Genomic DNA, 25,922 nt, shown 5'->3' with positions numbered 1-25,922 from the left:
GTTTTGTTGATGGAAGCCTATATCAGCCTTCATTAAATTCCCCAAACTTCGGAATATGGAACAGATGCAATGATCTGGTAATATCTTGGATGCTTGCTTCTCTTGAATATTCAATTTCACAAAGTGTTCTATAACTAAAAATGCCAAGAGAAATTTGGCTTGATCACGAAGAGAGATTTTGTCAGACCTTAGTTGTACATTGTTTAGCAAAATCTCAATGATCTGAATCAAGAAGCATGTAGATGGTTCTGTAGAAAAGTTCAAGGCTAGATTAGTTGCCAAAGGGTTTACACATAAGTATAGAATTCATTATCATGAGACTTTCTCTACTATTGTGAAGATGTCTAAACTCATGTGTTTGGTTTCACTTGCTCCAACAGAAACTGGAAATTATTCCAAAAAGATATAAACAATGCCTTTCTTCTTGGCAAGTTGGATGAAGAAGTTTATATTAAAGTTCCTGAGGGGTTTAGTGCTCCTAAAGGTTATGTTTCCAAACTCCCTAGGTCCTAGGTCTCATACAATCCTCTAGGTATTGGTTTGCTAGGCTATTAGATCCTTTAAAACCTCAAGGTTTCACTCAGTGAAAAAATGACTATTCTCTTTTCAGTCAAGAATGATTCATCTAATATCAATGTGGTGGCAGTCTATGTAGATGATATCATCATCACTGGTTCCAATGAGAATGTTATTGTTGATATTAAGAGTTTCCTTCATCATACTTTCAACATCTAAGACTTGGGGATTCTAAATTCGTTTCTAGGCATTGAAATCAACCAAACTTCTGAAGGTTACATTCTTACTCGAAATAAGTATACCAAAGAACTTGTGCATGGCTGTGAGCTCGGCATTTCAAATCTAAATATCACACCATTTCCTCTCAATCTTAAACTCACCTCTGGTGGTGAACATTTTTCCAACCCTGAGTTGTATAGGTGTTATGTTGGCAAGTTGAATTTTTTTACTCATACAATACTTGATCTTTCCTTTGTTTTCTAGATTCTTAGCCAGTTCATGCACTCTCCTAAGATCTCTCATGTTGCATCTCTCACACATACCTTGAGATATGTTAATCACACTGCATAACAAGGCATTTTACTCGGGGCTACTGACCATATTACATTGCACGCATATTCTAATTCTGATTAGGGAGATTGTCCTACAACCATAAGGTCTTTCACTGGTTACATCCTTCTACTAGGAAATTCTCCTATTAGATGGAAGTCTAATAAACAATCTAATATCTATAAAAGCTCCTTTATAGCTGAATACAGGGTTATGTCCCGTGCTGCTGGAGAAGTTACTTGGGTGATCAGATTGTTAGAAAACTTGGGAGTAAATAGTCTAAAGCCTTTTATTCTTCATTGTGACAATAAATCTGTCGTTCATATTGCTAAGAATCCTATATTTCATGAAAGAATAAAATATATAGAGGTTGACTACCATTTTACAAGGGACAAAGTCCTTGAAGGTCTTCTCCAATTCGGTTATTTAGCTACTCAACATCAATTAGAAGAAATGACGGAGCCATGATTTTTCCTTTGTGGGGGGTGGGGGGGCAGTTGATGTCGTACGACCGAGGTCCGAAAAAAAATTAAATAAATAAATTATATTGTTAAATAGTTGGTATAGTTATAATAAAGAAATTAAAAAAAAACAAAAATGAGATCAATTTTAGAGTTAAAAATATAATCACATAAGAAAAAATGAGATATAGAAATATGGGTAAAAAAAAACTGACTATGTAAGATGTTGAAACAAAAATAAAGCCCATTTTGCTAGAAGTCGGCCACCAGGGCTGCCCACCAACTCTACAATGCATTGCCACTGATCCAAAGTAGTCCATCTAGACATTCTATATAGTTTAAATATTAAAAAGAATTGAAGAAACAAAGACGCAGAAGAGGCAAAGAAGGAGTCGAAACTCCCATCAATTTGTCAACAAATATATATATATATATATATATATATATATATATATATATATATATATATATATATATATATATATATATATATATATATATATATATATATATATATAGGGTCCCCCTCCAATGAGAAGATCCTGATAATGGGAAGAATGAGAAGCGATCTAAACCGTCCACATGAAATAGATCACACGGCCAGATTAGCGCGTGAAAAATAAAAATAAAGAACGCAGAAACCAAACTCAGGCAATTACTCAAACACGATTTCCCCTCCTTCTGCTTGTGTACTACTCTTCTATGGCGGACATTAAAGCTCTCTACTCTAATTAATCAATTGTTCATCTTCTCGCTAAACGAAATTTCTGAATTGATGTCAACCATTCCCCAACATGAAGGTATTTTGTTCTATTTGTTGTAATCAATTACTTTTTAATTTTGAAATTAGGCTTTCAAAATTATTGAACCAATTACAAATTGAACCAATTAGAAAATTTTGACTGCGAAATTAGTGCGAAGTTGTTAAATTTTGATTCCGAAATTGTTAAATTTTCGATTTGCTCATGTTGAATTTCGTGGGGGTTTAAGCCCTGTTGTATTATTTTAAAGTGTGGGTATAAGCACCATTCAAATGATTGCAAAACTAGTAAATTTTGATTGCGAAATTGTATAATTTGGATTTGCTCATGTAGAATTTTGTGGGGATTTAAGCCCTGTTGTTGAATTTCGTAAAGTGTGGGTTTAAGCCCTGTTGTTGGAGTTTGTAAAGTGGGGGTTTAAGCACCAAAAAAGGGAGGAAATGAGCAAAAATATAATATGATCTGTGTTTTGCTAATTTCAACAACTTTTGCTAATTTGCTCATGTTTTGCATAAATGAGCAATTAAGATTATGAGCAAAATTCATAAATTTGACTGTGAATGAAGAAATATCATAAAGAATATGATATGTTATCGAGTAGTTATTGTTTGTGCGCGAGGGAGGTCCTGATAAAGTAGTTATTGTTTGTGCGCGAGGGAGGTGCCAATTTTTCTTACAGACTACCCTTCAGTGAAATCCTACCTTGATTATTTGTGTGCAAATGAGCAAACTATAAATCTTATCAAACCAAGTTCGCCCGCACAAACCAAGTCTTTCTGCGTCAGTTTATTTTCTCAGTTTATTTTCTGCATCAGTTCATACCATTTTTCTTTCAGTTGCGGATTTGATAAGCTAAGGCCGTGAGGTTTGGCAAACTTTGATGCACCAGACATTCGGAACAGGACTGCCATCTTTGGCAATGAATTTGATTCCATCATTCACAATAACATAACCAAAATCTGTAGAAGAAACAAGAAAGTCATATCGCAAATTCATGGTTCCTTCATTGAGCTGTTTTTGATTTGAGTAAGAGTGGTTCATGTAATATGAAGTAGTTTTTGTTGCAGAATACTGATTCTACATATTGGGTTTTTTTCTTCTGAATCTTTGGAACAAAGAGAAAAAAAAACTTAGTGAATGACATTTTAATGCTAGCAATTTTTTTTAATAGTGTTCCTAATTTCAGTAATAACAGGTTGTCGTGAATGAAATTTTAATGCTAGCAATTTTTTAGGAATGCAGATGAGGAGTTGCAGCAGCAACAACATATAAGGTATCTGGAAGCAGGTGCATAAGCCATCTTTATACACCCGGCGTAGAGAAGCTGGTTACCCAGACAGTCCATAGCGTTTCTGCTGAACTTACTTGTCCAATTGAAAATGTAGAATAACAAGCTTTGAAATGCAACATGGTTCTGTGCATTTGATTGGACAAAGTTGGACTTGTGTGTCTTCAACTTGCACGGCTGCAACAAGAAGTTGCGTATGACTACTCATGGAAAAGGATGTCGGAAGCAGCCGTGGTGCTAATTTAAGTCGCAACACTTTCTTAAAATGGAAACTAAAATATTTTCTCATTTTGAAACAATGAGCAAATGTTTAAAATCCGAACTTTAATATTTGCTCATTTAGAAACAATGAGCAAAAGTTTGAAATCTGAACTTTAATATTTGCTCATTTAGACACAATGAGCAAATATTTAGAATCGAAACTATAATATTTGCTCATTTAGACACAATGAGCAAATATTTAGAATCGAAACTATAATATTTGCTAATTTTCTTGCTTTCTGTTTTGGGGTTTTTTTTCCTGATAATTTCTTGCATAGTTGTTCATTTTTGTGTTTTTTGGGAAATCAAAGTGATTGTTGAGGTTAAACTGATTAATTTTCTTTTTTCTTGTAATTTCATGAATAGTAGTTAACTTTTGCTTGGATTTTGGGAACTCTCATTTTTCCTGGGTAAGATTGGCCAGTTTTCGGTTTTTTGGTGATTTCAAAGTTTTTACTTTCTTGAGATAGATTCTTGAATTTGTTTCAATGTATTTGGGTGGTCAGGAAAATAGAGAAACAGCTGGCAAAGCTAGCAATAGTGACACTGGCAGCAAGAGTGTTGACTCTAGGATCAGTTGGTGATGCTTCAGTTGCCAAATCTGGTGGCCGTATTGGTGGTCACTCTTCTGCTCCTCGTCCCTCGTCTCCTAGAATTAATTCTAGGTAATCTAAAATTCTAATTACATTGACTATACTTAAATGTCTCCATTGATTGTCTTGTAAACTTGATGCATTGTGAATACTAGAAATTGTCAGTTTGCGACTGTAGCCTCGTGCACTCACAATTGGCGACCGTACTCACTGCTGGAAATACTACACTGTCTGGATGCCCGCGCAAGTGTGGAAATGTGGTAATATGTAATTATAGTTCGTGTATACATGTGTGGTGTAGTTGTGGGGATGTGAAGAGGTGTTGTGTGTGGCTGTGTGTGTGGGTGAGGGCTGGTGTAGTCAGGAGTGTATCTGCGAGACTGCAAGGTTGGTTGTATGAGCTAAAAAGTGGGGTTTCATATGCTATTGTAGTTGGTTCATTGGTTCAAGTTGTTGTCTATTTTGTTGGGCTTCTGTAGTTAGGTGTTGTGAGGGGATCGAGGTTATTGTAGTAGCTTATGTTATGGTTTCAGGAGGTTTTTGGTGATGATGCTGCCTGGCTGATTGTTTTGTTTTCCTTGGTGTTGTGGTCTGATATATCTGCTTGTTGTAGCAAAATTACTGATCTAAAACGAAGAGGTTGTTATTGTCGTTGCTGCTATAGAGTAGATGTTGCCGCAACTGATATATCTTTTGATTTTAAATAAATAGAAATGGTCTTACGCTGTGGATTGATTGATGTGTCCACCAGTGTGCTGAATCTAAAACAAGTATGTCGACCCCTGTCCAATATTTGCATTGTCTTGGATCATATCAAGACGTAATACTCGTTTATGTTGAGGACTTGTTTTTAGTTCTACTAGTAGGGGTGCCCAAGAAAACTCAATCGAGGTATCAAAATCATGAATACATAAATTAGATATGAATGAATTGATTCCTCAAAAAAAAAAAAGATATGAATGAATTGAAGAACCAAATAGAATTGTTAATATAATGAGTTCTACTCTTTTTTTTCCAGGTATTAATAATGCCTATTAGCTCAATTAGTAGAGCTTTGTGCAATTGCACAATGGTGTAAGTTCGAATCCTACATAGGCAACTCTTTGTATTTTGTTTTGATATCAAAATGAGCAAATTTTTAAAAATATTTGCTCATTTGTGTAAAATATCAAAATGAGCTAAATTTATTTGCTCATTTAGAACACGATGAGCAAAAGTTTTCAATATTTGCAAATCCGAACTTTAAAATTTTAAAAATGAGCAAAAATATTTGCTCATTTGTATAAACTATAAAAAATGAGCAAATTTATTTGCTCATTTAGACACGATGAGCAAAAGTTTTCAATATTAACAAATCCGAACTTTAAAGTTTTTAAAAGGAGAAAAAGTATTTGCTCATTTGTGTAAACTATAAAAAATGAGCAAATTTATTTGCTCATTTAGAAACGATGAGTAAAAGTTTTCAACATTTGCAAATGAGCAAAAGTATTTGCTCATTTGTTTAAACTATAAAATATGAGCAAATTATTTGCTCATTTAGAAACGATGAGCAAAAGTTTTCAATATTAACAAATCCGAACTTTAAAATTTTAAAAATGAGCAAAAATATTTGCTCATTTGTGTGAACTATAAAAAATGAGCAAATTTATTTTCTCATTTAGACACGATGAGCAAAAGTTTTCAATATTAACAAATCCGAACTTTAAAATTTTACAAGTGAGCAAAAATATTTGCTCATTTGTGTAAACTATAAAAAATGAGCAAAAAGTGAAGATTAACCTACGTGGGATTCACGAAGAATGGGGACTTTACTATCCAAAGCGCGTACCAAAGAGAAGTTCAGAGAAGGAATGGGGGTGTGGGGGTGTCGAACCTGGCCTCAAGCCAACAGCTCTTGAGGAAGGTGTGGAGAGCTAATGTTCCACACAAAGTCAAGAGCCTTGTCTGGAGAGCTGCTAGAGATGGCTTACCTACGATGGAAAAGCTTGCGAATAGAGGAGTGCCAGTTGATCGTATATATCCAAGGTGTGGTGAGAGCCCGGAAACATTAACACACATGCTGCTCTTATGTAAAGAAGCGAAGACCTTATGGAAGCTTTCTCCCCTACGGATTGATCTAGGGGATTGCGGGCATGGCTTCTGCGAACGGTGTGACTGGGCTATGGAGAATTGTAAGCTGGACCGGGCGTGGGAAATGGTGATGATGTTTCTCTGGCAGACCTGGAACATATGGCTGAGGGCGGGGGGTTTGTTGCAAACAACCCCAGCTAACACATAAAGTCTTAAGGCTGTTTTCAAAAAAAAATAAAGATGAAAATAATTTTAATATTGAGACTTTATCAAATACAAGTGGTTATTAGCTCTTCATCTGATCTTTTGTTTAATTCAGGTACAACACCTTCAGCAGTTATCACCTGAGATTGTGAAGAAAATGCCAAAGAAGGATCTGGCTGAGGAGGTGAGTAGCCAATTTTAATACAGTTCTGGAATTATGATTTACTTTTTCCTGATTCAACCAGTCCTCTCCTGCAATTGTGTTATCTGTATTATTCAGGTTTGGAGACTGCAGGCAGCTATCGGCGAGCAGACTGAAATAACCAAATATAGCAAACAAGAGTACGAAAGATTACGACATGTAAGATTCTCAAGCTTATCATAAAATTAATTACCGAGTCTGTACATGCATGATAATTTGTTAGATATTTTCACTTATTTGGGGAATTAGATTGATTGTGTTCACAGCATTGACACTATAGGTTTTTAAATTGAACCAGGACAAAGTTCTATGTCAAATATTCTTTGAGAGAGATATTAGCATTGTGCTGTTTCCTTGTAGGCATCAGATCCTGTGCAGGTTCCTGTTCTTTTCTTACACTCAAGCTAGTTCTATATTGCTGCTCATGTTTCTTTGCCTTTCTATACTCTTATTCATTCCGGTTCTTGACTGGTGCAGTGTCTGCAGCCCAAAGTGCAATAGATGTCTAGTTTGTCAGGTCTCTATTGACGACAGATTAGCCGTATATGATGTATAGTTGCAGAATATTATCACCTATAATTAAAATCTTTGACATGTTTTAGGCAAGGAAGCAACTAGTCTTTTTCATTTTCATTTTCATTTTAACTTTTCATACTGGTGTCTATTTAACAAGTCACTGATTAGGTTCATGTTTTAGGCAAAAAAACTGTATTATTTGCTATTCATCCCAATCGATTTTAATGTTGAAATGAAATGAAATGAAGTATTCGACACAGCCTTGGTGAAAATTGTTAACCTTTATACCACTTTGCAAAACTGTTAACATAAACCGATAAGAAGTAAATAACAGTACCCAAAAGTAAATAAAACAATACAAAAAGTAAAGATTAACCTACGTGGGATTCGAACCCACATCTTTTGTGCATTTGCACAATGCTCTACCTATTGAGCTAGTAGGCTAGTGTTTTTAAATAGAATCAACAAAAGTAAAACAAAAACCAAAAAAAAGTAAATCAAAATAATTCGAAAACTTACAGCAACAACAGCATAAGAACCAACAAGGCCAGAAGTCAACGTTGGTCCAAGTTGACAAAACACAGCAGCAAGGTATACCTGAGATCATGGCTGCCAATCTTCCATGCCCTTCTGCGATGACATGAAAGGGCGTGGTCATCACTCATCAGTTCATGCATCTACGGGAAAATTTTGGATCCCAGTCACTGGGTTCTCCAGTTGCAACTACTGTACCATCAATCTGCACTCCAAGCAAACAACCGCAGCCAATATATAATTCTCATGAGAAATAATTACATTCCAAGAGACTTCACATCAACTTAGAAGACATCACAACTAGAATGGAGTATAGACACACATTTCTGGATAAAAACTTACCTTGACAACTGATCTACCTGCACACGGTCCTTCAAATCTTGTTGCATTAACAAGATACCGACGTCCTTCAGGAACTATTAGGACAACTTTTGCGAGGAACAAGCCTGCTTCCACGCACTTAAGAAGTGCCTGAAAAGTTTTCATAGAAATATAAGAGTAAAGCAGTTTTCCAGAACTTAAAGATGCAGTTATAAGATTCATCAAACCAATGCAGCTCCAATCCACTTCATAATCACCTGGGTATCATCAGAATTTCCATTTCCAGCAACACCAAAACTATCGACAATTGCAAGAACATGTGCAGAATTATTACTGGTCCATGAAGGCATTTCAAAATCGCACCATGTTTTGTACTCGTGGTTAATTTTTTATGATCAGATGCAATGGTTATTTTTTATGATCAGATGCAGTCAGTGAGGCAAGTTCACTAGAAGACAACAAGTAGTATTGACAGCGTACCAAATCCACTGTCTATGGTGCTCTGAAGTCTTTATAACCCCAAGAATGGTTGTTGAACAAGCGATAATAGCTAACCAATATGCTAACAGTTGAATTAGTGATGGGACAGAAAAAGACCATTTGCACCAGAAAGTTTTCCACAGATGAACAATAAAATACAGTTTAACGGCAACTTTTATGTGGTCCAAACTATATAAACACAAAAGGATAAGATTAGTAGGCCAATGCAAATCTTTAAAGGCCAATACAAACATAAGGAAAAATGTTGTTTTCGTTGTGAAGTTGTCATCTTCTCTCTGCCCGATGAACACAAATCATTTCAGGTACCTCATGGATTTCAATAACCTTGGCTTTTGATAATTTTCCATGAAACCGTCCTCCTCACAGACCATATTTAACCAACCATATAACTTAAACTCGTGGATTTCGATAATGTTGTCTTATTTTTAAAATACTTTGAGTCACTCAGGTTAAACACTAGTTAATACTTCGTGTTACAAGTAAGAACAACTGTTTTTAAGAACTTAAAATGCAAGCAAAAGGCACGTTTTTCAGACCAAATAAATGAGCAAATTTTTCAGAACAATATGAAAATTGCTCATTTTCACAAATGAGCACGTTTTTCAGACCACATAAATGAGCAAGTTGGCAGCCATTTCCATGTAATTATCAAAACTGTCAATACAAGTTAAGTATCGCTAGTAATCAGCCAATCATAGTAGTTGATTAAGAAATTAGCAAAATGAAATCAAAATAATAAACTTAAATTTGCTCATTTTCAGATGAGTAATTATTTATTTAATTATTTGGAATTAATGAGCAAATTTTTCAGATCAAGAACAATACGAAAATTGCTAATGGATAGAACAAATCAAACAAATAAAATCACAGGAAATAACTATCAACTACCTACTTAATTGCAGAAATTTTGGACAGAAAATACAACCCTAAAATTGAATAAAAACCTAAAAATAACTCAGAAAAGGAAAAGCCGTAGACATGGTGGCGGTCGGAGATGGAAGGGTGGAGACGTTGGCGGCACGGTGGATGGTGGCGGCGCGGAGATGTGGCGGCGCGAGAGGAGACAGTGGCGGAGAGGAGAGCGAACGAAAATGGAGGAGAGAGAATACGGAGAGGAAACTCTCGAGGAGAGAGAAGAGATAGCAGCGGAATGTGGAGAGAGAAAACTAGAGTTGTTTTGTTTGTTGTAATGTTTTCGGAATTTTTTTGGTGAAATTTACAATTATGCCATTACTAAAACGCAGTAGGAGTCATTAGATCAGATCTTAGCGAACACATGAGATCACTTCTCATTCTTCTCATTATAAGCTCTCTTCTCATTTGAGTGTATATACAGAACCTGGTTCTATATATATATATATATATATATATATATATATATATATATATATATATATATATATATATGACCAGGTTCTGGTGAGAACCTCCCTTATAATGAGAACCTCTGATAGTTGTTGGATTAAAACAAAACGGACGGAAAGTAAACATAAGATCAAGAAAAATAAACACAATATCGACAGAAAGTAAACACAAGATCGGAAAAAGTAAACACACCATCGAGTAAAAGTAAACACAATATAATCAAAATTAAACGCAACATCGACAGAAAGTAAACACAACATCAAAAAAAGTAAACACAACATCGAGGAGAAGTAAACACAATATAATCAAAAGTAAACACAATATCGACATAAAGTAAACACAATATCAGAAAAAGTAAACACAAGATTAGAAAAAGTAAACACAACATCGGATAAAAGTAAACAAAAAATAATGAAAAGTAAACACAGCATCGACAAAAAGTAAACACAACATCAGAAAAAGTAAACACAACATCAACAAGCGAATAAGAACTAAAAACCCTAATTTCAGTTGTTCGAAAATAAAAATTGAAAAGGGGATTACCTGGGCAACGGAAGAAACGAAAAACAAATCCCAGAATATGAATTTAGAAGAAGAAGATATGAGAAAGAAGGAGGAAGAGAGAGAGAGAGAGAGAGAGAGAGAGAGAGAGAGAGAATTCGCAGGGGAGGAGGGAGGAAGAGAGAGAGAAATTCTGAAAATTGAGGAGTTGGGGGAGGTCATTCAACGCGGGTAAATTACCATTTTACCCTTACTAATTTCCAAATTTCGGGTAGCTTTACTGCCATTAGATTCAATTGATCAACAGTTGAGATTAGTTCTCAGTTCTCATCTTAAGGGGTGGTTCTCACCAGATCCTGATTTTATATATATATATATATATATATATATATATATATATATATAAAAAAAAAAAAAATCTTTGAGGGGGAGGCTTCCCCCACTAGGCACCAGCCACCTGTCTCCGCTAATGACTAGCAGATATCTTTACTAAGATTTTACATAGTGTTCAACATCAAAATCTATCTTCCAAACTTGAAATGGTTTCACCAGTCCCAAGTTTAGGGGAGTGTATCATGTTCTGCCGCAGTTTCCTTAGCCCTCAAAACATCAAGTCATCAAGCCAACTCAGTAGCAACCAAGATAATTGATTCCTACATTTTCGGAATTAGTTAGAGAATTAGTTAGAGAATTAGTTACATTATCTCAATGTAATAATTAGCCTTAGATGTTGAGATGTACGTATAGTCAACTATTCTGTGATTGGCTCCCCACTTCTTATGAGCAATCTGATTAGTCCAAACACCTCATTACACTGTTGTCAATAAGGTGAATACCTTGTTGTAATAACTTAATTCATTCAATACAATCATTATCAATATTCAATTTTTGTTTCTCTTAATTTTCTCTCAAGAAGTTTTTTTTTTTTTTTTTGACATAGGCTAAATTTGCATAAAAATAAAAGTTTTCAAACTACAAACTAAAGTACTAGGTCTTTATAGACCATTACACACATTACAAAACAAACTACTACGATTATAATCCTTATAGGCATGTAAGTAGGTGGCTCTTCCCTTGTCGGCCCTTGATTGTTGTAACTACCTTGTTTACACCACCGTTGAGGTGTTATCGTGCCAAGACCAATTGTGGTTGAGATTCCCTTATAGAAGATGGTGGTAACATTGGGCTGCTTACCACTAAGATGCTCCCTAACAAATCTGCAGAAATTGGGAGACAAGAAAAGCAAAGGAAGCGAGACAAAGCTACGGTCTTGGTTAAAAGACCTTGTGTATTGCACACAAGCGTCTAGAGTCACAAAACATGACTCCAGTAGCATGCTATGAGGCCCCATAAAATGGGGAGCAGCGTTCAAATTTTGGATTTTGAAAGTGTCAAGAATAAATCCTAACACTAACCTAAAAAGAAGACTAACAACTGTTAACCTCCAGAACCAATTAAGACCCAAGACTCTAGCACAATGACCCTTCCTAACTTCTACTTTCCTCATCCAACAACTTACATCAATACCTCCAACTCCACAGCTACATGAGACGAAGCCCTCAAAACTACACATCACAACACAACCTCCAACAGATGAACTACCAACCTCATAGGAGGAGATGACTCCATCGAGCTTTACCTTAGCAAACATGTAACCAAATCCCAAATATTCATCACCTTTAAATCGCCTTCGAACAACAACTAGGAACCACATTTGACAACCACAACCAACAATCACAAAAGAAAACTTACCAACAAACTTGAAAAGAAATCAGAAACTTACAACCCACATTAGCCTATAAAAACACACCATAATCGCAAAATCAAGCCAAAACTCAAAACCAACACCGTTAGAAAACCTACGGGATTTCATAACTAAAATCACAACACACAAATGACCAATTAAAACCCCCAAAATTGAGACCATCAATTAGAACTTTACCTTTACCTTTACCATCAAGATCGGGGTGGTACGACACTACGAGACGGCAGCGGCGTTCTAAAGAGCTTTGGGATTAAATAGGCCAAACACTAACCCGATCACAACTCAAAGTAGACGATTCCTAACCCAAACGAAACCCTAACCTCTAAACTTTTACCTTTACCACTCGATTTTGGTGGCGGCGTTTGGGGAAGTGGTGAGATAGGCGCCTAGAGTTGAAATATGGCAAAAGAAACTCCCGAAACGGTGATGGCGAAATTGAGTTTGCCCGATGAACCACCAATTACCCTTACAACAACCGGCGAGAGAAAACCGAACTAAGAGGAGTTGAAATTTCCGAAAACGGAAACTTGTTCGCCTCTTCTTCTTCGTCGTCGCCGGTGAAACTACTAACTAACTGTAACTACGACGGTGGCATGCAAGCTCGTCGGCGGCCGATAAGCTTTCGACCACCAGCGAGCAGGCAGCCGCCGCTAGGGTTTGAAGGGTTTTTTCTTAGAGAAGAGGAAAGGTAGAGAGAGAAAGTGATTTTGGCTATTTTTGATAATTCCCGAACTAATTCCTAATCTTTGACCCATCTCTCTCAAGAAGTTCATCGTAGCTAGATGATGAACTTTGACAATATATTTTGTTGAAATTTTTTTGTCCAAATATTGATCGTACAATGACATGTTCGGTATTTTTTGGAACTTAATGCATTTACAAAATGAGTTTGGGAATTTGTTGAAAGTCAATTATTATTACCCACATGTTAGTTGTTCTCCATTGAAATGAGAGAAAATATAACTTCGGCAATGAATTTTAATAAAAGCCCACATAATACTAGTATTTTTTTTTTTTTTGAAAGGTAAGGAAAATAAACTTAGGAGCCCCTCCCCTCGAGGGTAAAACCTAAGTAATCACTGTTTACAATATCTTCTAATTTCGGGCTAGAACTAGGAGTAATACACATAGGCTCGATAATGAGGTGACCTACATTCGCAATCCAATCTACCGCTCTATTTGCCTCTCGAAAAACATGTTGAGTGTGAACCGTATTAAAATGCTGAAGGAGAGTCTTGCGATCCTGAATGATGTTTTGAAGTTTTCATGGGGCTTTCCAAGTACCTTTCAGAGAATTAATGACAAGTAAATTATCACCTTCAATGTAAATGTCCTTGATACCTAGACAGATAGCCTCTTGAATGCCTTTGTGAAGATAATACTAGTATTTCCACATAATACTAGTATTGCTAACTAACTTTTGGCAATCTAGCTTCGATTTACTCATTTCGTATTTATTTAAGGGATACACTTGTCTTTTTCGGTCGTATTTATTTAAGAGATACATTTGTCATTTTTAGTAACTTATCAACTCCACCATCTAATTAAATAATCTATCTAATATATTTTATGTCCCACCACCCTATTAAACAAATAATTTCAGAACTACACCTCACCCCCCAAACCGCCTAAAATGACATGGTCCCCACTTGTTTTACATATTAAAATATCTACTCAACTTCACTTGTTTTATTACTCCCTCCGTCCCATATTAGTTGTTACACTTACCTTTGCACAAAGGTTTAGGTGATAAGTGGTTGTTTGATTATCAATTGTTATTTTATTGAAAAAGTAGATGTGATAGGAGTTAGTGGAGTATTTTTATAATTGAATGAGAGAGGGTGTGGGGGAAAAAAAATATTTAGTGGGAAGAGAGATTGACAATATAATAATTGTGGGGTTATTCCTAATTTAGAAGTGTAACAACTAATCTGGGACAGACGAAAAAGGAAAGTGTGACAACTAATCTGGTACGGAGGGAGTACTTTATTTCATTCAGTTCTTCTTCTTAATACATGTGCACGGCTAAGTGTATCCCTTAAATAAATACGGAGGGAGTACTAAGTACTACCTCTGTTTCAATAATTAAGTTCTTTACACTTACTATTTGCATGAACTCTAGTTCAATGTTTGACCGTTAATAAATCCAATTGTGTATGGCAAAAAAATGTAAAAAGTATTTACAAAATCCATTTCGAGATATCTCATGATATTTTTTTATGGATATAATAATGAAAATTTATGATCAAAGTTTAAATTGTTGGACACAATTTTTAAAAGGTAAAGAACTTAATAAACCCAAGTTAGTAGTTCAGTACAATACTCGTTGATTCACCTCACAGTTAAAGCGTTCTAACATTCGTCACTCGATATATCTATTACTATATACTAAAAGAGACATCAGGAATGACACATTTCCCGCCAAAAACCACTTTCCCAAAAAAGTATAGCTGTTTTATTTTATTTTTATTATCTACCTATTTTTATAAAATACTCCTTATTTATGTATGGAAACAAATTTTAGTTTATAAATTATGACTATAACAGATACGTCGTAATAATAATTATTCTAAATTGGTAATATTTTAGTGAAATCGCTATATTAATAATGTAAAATATATCACTCAATATTTTGGTCAAATTGTCATATTAGCATTTTAAATATGCGTAAATTTAAACGAGTATGTTAAAAATGTTATAACTATGTAATAGTTTGGGAGAAATTCAGTTAAATATTTTGTGGAAAAAAATCAAAATCCGTGCATACACGGGATATAATCTAGTATAAAAAATAAAATGCAGTTTCCCCGGAACCGTTTACTTTCAATCTATAGTTTTTTTTTTTTTTTTTTTTTGTTTAGAGGGAAGTCAATAGCTGGTATAGTGGTATGAAATCCGATCCCAATTTTGGCAGTAAGAAGCGGATTCGTACGTAATTTTCAATTCCTTCGTGAACGACTCCACATTATTGTCTCCATTTACAAATAACGTAGTCCTTTTCAAGCTAAATTAGATTATTATTGTTAATTAATTGTAATGTAGATGGATTCTTACAAGTTTTGAAAACCACTACCTATTTTCAAAGTTTTGATGTAACACTATTACCCAACTTGTCAAGTTTAGACGTTCATATTCAATCACAATTGGACGGAGAATATAGCTATATTTATTTATTTATTTATTTATCAAACACTCACCACGTCAACTAATTTTTTCATTTGTTTTTCAAAATAGCTCTTGGAGCAAATATTACTTTTGAGAATAAAAATGTTTAGGGGCATTTGGTTCACAGTGTGGTACGACAATTACATCCGAATTCGAATCGAGTCCGACCCGTTACGAAGGGAAAAATCCGATTTGAATCCGAGAAAAAAAAGTCCGAATCCGAATCCGATTAAAAATATCCGAATCCGAATGGATATGGATCGGATATGGAGTCTGCAGAGACTCCGACCCAAATCCGACCCGAATCCGAATCCGACCCGAGTTCGAATCCAAATTCGACCTGAAATTATTTCAAAGTGTATTATTTTTCGTACATAAACTTTTGTTAAAAAGGAAGTTCTCAATTTAATCTAATATCTAATTAAAGCGCGTATATTTGTAATTTATTAATTTATTAGAAACTCATTAGATTTTGGCAAATGAGAAATATGATTTCTAATTTATTTCAGAATTAAAAAATACAAGTTCTATGTAAGTAAAGTTAACGCATGATGCGGATTTGGATATGAATATGGATATGGATTTGGATTTGGATATGGATATGGATGCAATTTTTGAGTCCGGATTTTAAATTGATTTGGATATGGATGCAATTTTGGAGTCCGAATTTTAAATGGATCGGATTTGGAGTTTACTACATCCACCCGAGTCCGATACATTGTCATTCCTAGTGGTATGAGTTTGAAAATTATTTTACTTCTACTTATATTTAATTAAAATAACATTTCTAACAAAATAACTTGCATGGACCAGGATCACACTAAAATTAGCATGAAGCGGGGTAAAATATAACTAACTATCACGTGAAACCAAAAATACGCGAGGCCAATTTCTCTTCCCACTCATGCTCACACATTTTCATGTAGTCATTCTTTATATAATATAGTAAATTTACTAAGAATATGTAACCTTATTTATTCGCATCTTATGTTCTATTTTATTAGAATAACTATAACAAAATGAGTAACTATAACAAAAAAAATAGGGACTATAACTGTGAGAGTAACTATAACAATAAAAAAAAAAGTAATCATAACGGGAAAAATATTATAATAAAAAAGAAGAATTATAACAAAAAAAAATACTAATTATAACAAGACAACAATAACCTATAACAAAAAAAGCGAATAACTATAATAATAGAAGAAGGGTACCCATATAGTTCCAAGCCCAAAGCCGGATAGTGACATGGAGTTAAGAGTCCACGAACTCATTGACTTGAACCGTCGCTGCTGGGATGAGGAGAAGTTAGGAAACACTTTCGGGGTGGAAGACTGCCAAAAGGTGAAGCAAATACCACTTTCACTATCCCTGCCTTGTGATAGTAGATATTGGTGGCCTACGCAGGACGGTATCTTTACCGTAAAATCAGCCTATTGGCTAGCTCGCCTAGGGGTAGTGGAAGCGTGGAGGATGTTCAGTGGGCAGCAAAACACCGAAGTGTGGAAGCTATGCCATTTTGTTTGGAGGGCTTTCAAGGGGACCTTGGGGGCAATGGCGGTGCTATATCGAAGACACATCAGACCGAATAGTGTATGCAATGGGTGTGGGGATCCTAGTGAAACCATTATGCACTCTTTATTCGAGTGCACACATGCAGCAACGATATGGGCACATAGTGAGTTCTCCCAGTTGATTGTCGATGCTCCGAACTCGTCCTTTATGGAGAGGTTTAAGGTTTAAGTGGGTAGCGGGCAAACTCTCAAGGGACAAGCTGCGCCTGTTCTCCTCTCTCGCATGGGCAGCATGGTTCTGTCGGAACAAAGTATGCTTTGAACCGAATGTGGTGGTCGATGCAATGTCGGTAGCAATTGGATTTACAAAATTGATCAATGACTACATAAGCTACAATGCAAAAGTAGGTGGGACTGTCATGCACACAAGGTCCACTCCCTCAGCTGGATAGACATGCCCGCCCCCATATAGTGTCAACATCAACGTGGATGCACACGTTTTGGATGGGTGGGGTATAGCAGCAGGCGTGGCCATTAGAGATGATGAAGGAAAGATGGTACTGGCGGCTGTGAGGAGATGTAAGGTGGAATTGAATGGGAGGTGGAAATGGCTGAAACCTATGCGGCTAGATATGGCATGGAGATTGCTAAGCGTTTCGGCTTCGACAACATTATACTGGAAAGTGGAAAGTGATGCAGAGACTGTCGTGAGAAACATATGCAAGAAGGCTACTGGTGCAAGCCCTATTTTTTTTGCTTTATGATGATATTAGTAGTTTGGGTGAGAACTTTAACTCTTTTAGGTGCAATCATGTAAGACGAGCGGGTAATACGGTAGCCCATACAATAGCTAGATGGGACACCGGCGACAACATGGAACGTATTTGTATGAACTCCTTCCCCCAAAGTATTCAAACTTTGGTGGAACTTGATTTAATATAACCGCACGATCTTTCCCTCAAAAAAAATACAAGAGTAATTATAAAATAATTCTTATTTTTCTAATTTTCCAACTTCAATATACACACTATGTTGGCACTTGAATAAAAATAGTATGATATAAGCTATTGAATCATTCATCAACTTAGGTAATTAAAGTATTATATTCGTTAACATAAGAAAATATATCAAACATAACTACAACATAATATATAAACATATTTATTTTGACTCTGATCGTCTTCTTCCTCAAGTCCTCATTCTTGCCCTCTTCCCTATTAACATTATCTTCATTTCCCAATTCTTCTTCTTTCTTGAATTTAACTTTTCTAACTCTTCGCCTTTTAAATATTTACCGAATAACAACTGTTACGATAAAATAGTAACTGTTAAAATTATATAGTCATCCTAAAAATCATATAAGCACTGCTTGAATAATGATATAATCCCTAATAAAATCATATAGTAGATGTGTGAAACATATAACTATATTGTACGTTAAAAATAATAACATTAATGGAAAACTAATTATTCTCAATAATTCTAATAAAAGTATTTCATATATGTAGTGATTACTTAAGTAATATAGTTATTGTTTAAAGTTTATATATTCTATGTGTAAACTATATAATCACTAATATAAATACATAGGAAATTAATAAATCATATAGTCATTACCTAAATTAATATAGATGTGATCTCTCAAAATTCTTGCGATGATGTGTAGATGACCGCCAATTCTTTGATTTGGTTTCGTTAATGACGAATCTCCTTCTTGATCTACTGCTTCCTCCATTTTTTGTCCTCTAGTAGATATAATTATGAGAATTATAAGATAATTACGAAGAAAATCGAATAAAAATGAACAAACCCTACAAAATTGGGCAAAATCTGAAAAGCATAAAGAGAAAATAAAGAGAGCTAAAGAAATGAACAGAATGCGGACATGAAATTTTTGAAAAATAGTGCTTGAATGAAAAATAATTTTTTTTAAAAGGTATTTAAAGTGGGATAGACACAAATCACATAGAAACTCTATAAAACAAATATATAGTAACTTTTTAAATCATAAAGTTGTTGTAAAACGAATATAGTTACTATTTAAGAATGGCGAAGTAACTGTCACCTGACAATACACACGTTGCCCAACCAAAATCGGTTTATAATAGAGTTTATACATTTTTAAGGCAGTTTATTATTTAGAGAAATAATGTCTTTATGTTCTAATTCTTATATAAACTAGTTTTTGGACTATACGCTAGCGCGCACAGTCCCCCAAAGTATAGAAAACTGTCAAGTAAAAATATACGTAAAATACAAGCACTTACAAATCTATGAAAAGGGCTAGAAAAATACAAAACCATAAATATACAGATAAAGTATGAGAGATACTCCCTCTGTATTTTTTTAAGGGATACACTTGTCTTTTCCGGCCGTATTTATTTAAGAGATACACTTGCCATTTTTAGTAACTTATCAACCCCACCATCTAATTAAATAATACATCTAATATACCCTATCACCCACCATCCTATTAAACAAATATTTTCATAAACCCACCTCATCCTCCACCCACCAAAATGACATGGTCCCCACATATTTAATTATTAAAATATCTATCCAACCCCACTTGCTTTATTATTTTATTTCATTCAATTATTTTTCTTAATACCCGTACCCGGCCAAGTGTATCTCTTAAAAAAATACGGAGGGAGTATGCAAATGTCTCCAAAGTAGTAATTTCTTGCTATGAAAATTATGATTCATAGAATTCGTGAAATTACAATTTGTTAGAATATTGGTTGTCACAAGAAAAAACACTTACTAAGTATGAAATAAGAAAGAGTACTTAAATAAATTCGTCATTTCATAACCATTTTGAAAGTTGTTTCTCACAAAAACCAAACTACGTTTTTCGTCCCCCCACTTACATTCTTGCCCTTTCTCTAAACTCACAGAAATTGACACATCTGTGAGCTCTCCATTTCAATGTTAAGGTTGTACAAAATCCCCATTATAAAGAGCTATAATGTTTATTTCCATTACAACGTCAGAACCATCAAATAGACATAGTGAATTGGTCATATATCAATGCAGACAACAGGACAAAAAAAAAAATAAGAGGAAGAAACCGTCCTGCTTTCCGCTAAGACCACATCTCCCTCAAAAACTGAGGAATGAAAACGTGTATCAATCAAACATTCTATACAGATGATTAACCCCGGAATTCAAAAACGGTTTCTCATGTCAAGCAGAAAAATCTAGAGAATCAATGCTAGAACTTTAAACTCCAACATAAGAAATACCCATGATAAGAATCTCGGTATAGGTTATGACAATAATGACATAGCAGTTTGACACTTCAAATTAGACAATTGACACAGATGCCTCTCCCTCAAAAAAGACAGTTGGAAGTCATATGATATCCTTGTCATTTGTCACAGCGTCTGGATTCTCATAGAACAGAAGGCACAAATCAAACACCCATCTTTGTACTTCTGAGTTCTTCCAAGTATTACGGACAAAATACGAAGCCACAACTTAGAAAAAGTACTCATAGAAAGTGCAAACTTTGCAATTTTATTAGTAAGGAAAACTTGAGATGATTGCAATTTTGAATCTATATTATCAGTTCCAGAACAGAAAATAGCAAAAAAAAAAAAAAAAAAAAAAAAAAAACTCGGAAGTCACTGTACTTTTTTTTTTGTTGTAGGGAAAATTGATCTTTTTGCAGAAGATAAGTGAATATGAGTTCATTCCACATATCTGGCACCCTAGGCAGACACCGGTGACTACAGTCTGGTATCGATGGGTAGTCACTACATGTACTTACATGTGCATCATTGTGGTATGCTCCCGTGGAAATAACATTCAAAGGCATAATAGGTGCTGACATACTCTTGATAACCTTCAATATCACTTCTGAAATAGGAATATTAGCCCTACCCTTCGTTGTTAACATCGTTCTTCAACTCAATTTGCACATATTACAATTATGACCACTGTAATCATCAGCACTATTAATATTGGAATGAATATTCTATTCGAGCATACAAATTAATGAACATGCCACAAAAAAGATTAAAAGAGATCTTGATGGATACATAACACTTGCGCATAGCAAAAGTACCAAAACTAAGCTAATAAAACTCAGCAAATTCTATTACCTGGTGATTCCTATTAGTTAATAGTTAAAGCAAACAAAGCTCACCAATATTTTGAATCATATAAAATAAGACCAACAGAAAAATAAAGGGCATACAAGAATTAGAATCGAAAAGTGATACCTAAATAGCATTTCCACCTCTTGGTTATGAACCTCAACCACATGACATTGAAATGAATCCCAAAAGGCATAAAAAAGGATTTGAAACTCGGTCACACAACATTGAAATGAATCCAAAAACAACCAAGGCAGAACTCTCAATTTCAGCATGCTAATAGTAAACTTAAAAAGCATAATCGAACTTCAGTTGGATGAGGTGTGCAAACCTGGTGCTGAAAGAAGGGATAATCCAGACATATATATCAACGATTATCCAAGGGAACATTTGTTGGAATCCATTTGAATGTGTACGTCATGTTCTAGACCTTCCCCTCTTTCACTAGCTTGGCATTGTCCTGAGTGAGATTAACATCATGAATGATCAATAAAATAATAATTCACATTATATTACATTGCAAAATGCAAAACAACAATTATCTGGTAAAAATAGGTCTAAAAAGGAAGCTATATAACTGAAATAAGGGCAGGCAAATTAAAGTTACATGATTGCCATTATATTTGATTATAATGTTCTTGTTGGTATATAGAACAGTTTAGTATTTTCAACGTCATGGAAATGCAGTTCTTCCACAAAAACTGTGCGAGTACAGAATTTGTAGGTAATTGCAACAGGAGGTAAATACTTTGTATATATAAAAAAAAAAGAAAAAACTGAGTAGCCAAAAGAGAAAATTGCATACCCTATAGAGGTCTATTATCTTGAGTTTTTTGAGCAGCCAGGATGGTCAACAGGATGAGTTGCTTCCTAGGTATGCTGAGATGATTAAATAGACAAACCCAGGAAGTTATGCACTGATTTCATGGGGTGCTACAAGTGGGGATGTGAACCCCAAGTTCAGAGCTTGTTTCTTCTCCTTTGCTGCTCAAGTCAAGGGGTTTTTGAGGGGGTGCAGGCCTATAATTGGAATAGATGGGGCTCATCTAAGTGGGTTTTACAAGGGAATCCTACTCACAGCTGTTGGCATTGATGGGAACAATGAAATATTTGTTCTGGCTTATGGGATAGTGGACACTGAGAGTTGTGATAGTTGGACACATTTCATGAGATGCTTGAGGCAGATGTTTGAGCAAGAGGGTTGCAACAAAGATGATTGGACCTTCATCAGTGACAGGATGAAGGTATATGTTTATTTTGCTCCTTTTTTGTTTCAATTTTATAATATTGCAACAGATATGATTTGTAACACCCCGACAATTCCCATTTTCTAAAATAACCCCTTTTTAAATATAACTGTAGGGAATTATCAAAGTATTATCGCCCGTGTGAAAACGTTACGGCTTATTCAGAATTTTGCAGCGGAAAACATAAACTAACTTTTAGGTTCATAAATAAGCTATTACATATTAGGTCCAAACCAATTAACTGAATTAAGGAAATACGAATAGTACGACAAATTTCAAATCCAAGTTAACAAATTAAATCACTTAATTAACCGAATAGAACTACAAGCTCTCTAATCCCGATCCCAATGATGCATCATCTTCAAACCTGTAGATGGGCAACGCTTATTGATCCTTAGAGACTGCTCACCAGAGATGGGTCATCACAGGATCAATAAGGCATAGCCATGATCAACACACACAAACAAAGCACGTAATCAGCAAAGCTGAGTACTACATACTAAAACAACAACAATCCTAGCATGATACTATCAAACCAACAACCCTAACATGATACTACTAAGTATAAGTAAGGACAGACAAAACATAATAAATTGACGATTATACTTGACTAGACTAAGCTAGGCTTAATAACCATAACATTATTTTAGTTGAAATAGACAATGGACCGAGTTGACCATCCAGAAGTCTTCACTAAGGAAGACGAGGTACGGGCGCGACTCCGTGACCTCAGTGACCTGCGATATCGAGGAACGTTTAAATAAAAATAGGACACGGTGATCAATCCGGTCCCAGAAAAGGCCATGGGCTACCACCATGAACCCCAACTCCTGTTTGTCCGTCACTTCAGACGTGCACAGTCTAAAGCTATTGCTATTCAGTTTCACTTTACATGATTTACAAATTGGGATTCCGTTATGACTCGACCATTACATAAGCCAGACAATTCACATTTGTTCACAACTGTTTTTATCTTGGAATTAAGTAAGTGATCATAAAAGCATCAATCCAGACTCATTCCAACTTAACCCAACCTTTCCTTTAACCATGAGCAACCCTGTATATGGGCATAAAGTTTCAACCTACTAAACAAGGTCCTCCGCCCTTATAAAGTAGTGAAAAGATAGAAAGGGAACAACAACCAATTGATCCAACCCAATCATATAGAATAATCTAGTGTTCCCAACCAACATGTTTGTATCAAACATCCATACTAACATGTTACAGTTCTTATAGTGCAAAATAAGTTCAATAAGTTTGTCCAACAGTATTAAACATGCACATTCAATATAACCCAGTTCGTCCATAATATCAACACCACCAAGTTCCACAATAATATTAACATAACCAAGTTCAACAACAAGATTCAACATGGTTTCAACAATTAGCACACATTCCAGGCACACAGGTATGTACGTACCTTGTGTAAACAAACTGATAGGCCACCTTAACACTTTCAAAAGTCGCCTAAAGAGAATTCTCCGCCTAAAACAACCAACGAGTAATACCAATCAATTTCTAATCATTGGTAACCATAATAAAGCATTCTAAATGCATCCTAAACATATTTAGAACTTTTCTCCAATAACAAAACTTGAATATTTGATTTCCTAGCATAACAATTATTGAATTAAAGATTGAAATTCGTTGAAAACTCTTTGCAAATATCATACTTAAATTTTCAGCAATATAAATTCGTTTACAAACTTCCCAAAACCAACTTATCATGCTTAGAACATAAAAATAATAGTTTCAATAATTCATACTCATTCTACCATGATTTAAAACCATTAAAACATTAAAATTCATGCCTTAAATAATTCAAATTCTTGTTTCAATCGAATTATGTAATCTGAAATTTGATAATTTAATTATGCAAACAAGTAAGTCTTAAATTCGTAATTAAATCATAAAATCATAAACTTAACTCAAGAAAAATATAAATTGAATTAATAAAACGTAATTAAATAATTAAATTAGCTTAGGGTTTAAAAGGAATTAACCAAAAGAAGAGGAAGAGTGGGCGGCCGGCGGTCCGGGGACGGCGGCGCGGCAGCGGCTGGGTTGATGGTTGTCGTCGACGCGGCTGGGTCGTGCGATGGCTGTGCAACAGCAGGAACACAATTGAGGAGAGCAAGAAATACAGAGAAAAAGAACGAACGAAGGAAGGACAAGAGAGGCGGTTACCGGGAAATATAATGCGATAGACCGGCGGCGCGAGTAGGTGGCGGCTAGGAACAGGCGACAGGGCTGGTTGTTGCGTGCACTGGTGGTGCTTCGCAAGAAAAACAAAGAGTTAGTGAGTGAGGAGAGAAAGACGACGAAAGAGAGAAAGAAACACGAGGGGGAGAGAAAGAGAGTTACCGGCGGTGATGGTTGTCCGGTGGCTGGGCAGAAGCGGCGGACGAAGGGAGGAGAGAAAACTGCAGGGAGGATGCTGTACGTGGAGTTGAAGGAGGGAGAGGAGGCTTGATTTTTCTTTTTACGTGAATTTGTTTTGGGTGAGGGTTTGAGTTCTTTTGGGTTTTAATGGTTGGGCTTTTCAAGTGGGCTAGGAGTAGAATTAAGAATTTAGGATTTGCTTTCTAGTTCCAATAGAACGTGATTCCAAAATCCTAATTCGTTTTAACGTAAAAGTCAAAATCAATTTGATTTCATAAATCATTTAAAATATTCAAAATGTAATAACATAATTATATTTTAATTACATATTCATTTCTAAAATTCGTAAATTACATTTAAATATATTAAATATACGTTAAAATATATAAATAGAATATAATAAAATTACGGGGGATTACAATCTACCCCTCTTAAAAGAAGTTTCGTCCCGAAACTTGGCACGAAAATTCACATATTTTTCCAAACTTTTCAACTTATTCTAATTGTAGAAGTACTTTGTGCCACTCTTGTGCACTCTTTTGCCAACTAAGAGTTACTTGCAATACCCAAGAACACAATTTTCTTATGCGGAGAATCTATTTACTTGCATCAACATGTAAAGGTTGCTAAAATAAGCATGAAATGCATAAAATATCATAAAAATAGGTAAAAAGCGCGAATTTCTATCGCATTCTACCCCCCTTAAAGAAAACGAGTTACGCCCTCGTAACTCACCTCAGAAAATAACTCCGGATACTTGATCTTCATTTCAGCTTCGGCTTCCCACGTGGCCTCTTCGTACTCGTGGTTCGACCAAAGCACTTTCACTATGCTGACGTCCTTATTGCGTGTACTACGCACTTTTCTATCAAGGATTTTCACAGGCCTTTCTTCGTATGTGAGGCTACTATCAATCTGAATTCTCTCAGGCTCTAAGATATGACGCTCATCAGGGATATAGCGCTTTAGTTGGGAAATGTGAAACACGTCGTGCATCTTTTCGAACTCCATTGGCAAGGCTAACTTGTATGCTACTTTCCCTATTCGTTGCAGAATTTCATATGGGCCTACATACTTGGCACTTAGCTTGCCCTTCTTCCCAAATC

The 25,922-nt window shown here is 35.2% G+C and overlaps 3 long non-coding RNA genes across 3 annotated transcripts; 1 reads left to right on the top strand and 2 right to left on the bottom strand.

The window, feature by feature from the left end:
* Positions 1-2,186: 2,186 nt before the first annotated feature.
* On the top strand, positions 2,187-7,510 carry LOC130459811 (uncharacterized). The gene is made up of 6 exons (XR_008919452.1): positions 2,187-2,326; positions 3,530-4,246; positions 4,343-4,501; positions 6,819-6,887; positions 6,984-7,064; positions 7,204-7,510. It is a non-coding gene; the product is annotated as an uncharacterized lncRNA (long non-coding RNA).
* A 10,633-nt stretch (positions 7,511-18,143) lies between these two features.
* On the bottom strand, positions 18,144-21,726 carry LOC130459913 (uncharacterized). Its single transcript, XR_008919641.1, has 3 exons — positions 21,519-21,726; positions 18,705-18,832; positions 18,144-18,392 (listed from the first exon to the last, which is right to left on the bottom strand). It is a non-coding gene; the product is annotated as an uncharacterized lncRNA (long non-coding RNA).
* An 811-nt stretch (positions 21,727-22,537) lies between these two features.
* LOC110796449 (uncharacterized) lies at positions 22,538-25,061 on the bottom strand. The gene is made up of 5 exons (XR_008918826.1): positions 24,799-25,061; positions 24,622-24,709; positions 24,438-24,536; positions 23,855-23,919; positions 22,538-22,835 (listed from the first exon to the last, which is right to left on the bottom strand). It is a non-coding gene; the product is annotated as an uncharacterized lncRNA (long non-coding RNA).
* Between the last annotated feature and the right edge of the window lie 861 nt (positions 25,062-25,922).

This window comes from Spinacia oleracea, chromosome 4, assembly GCF_020520425.1.
Source record: "Spinacia oleracea cultivar Varoflay chromosome 4, BTI_SOV_V1, whole genome shotgun sequence".
NCBI lineage: Eukaryota > Viridiplantae > Streptophyta > Magnoliopsida > Caryophyllales > Amaranthaceae > Spinacia > Spinacia oleracea.
The sequence above is the reverse complement of the archived record's forward strand: the minus strand, read 5'-3'. Positions and strand labels throughout refer to the sequence as shown.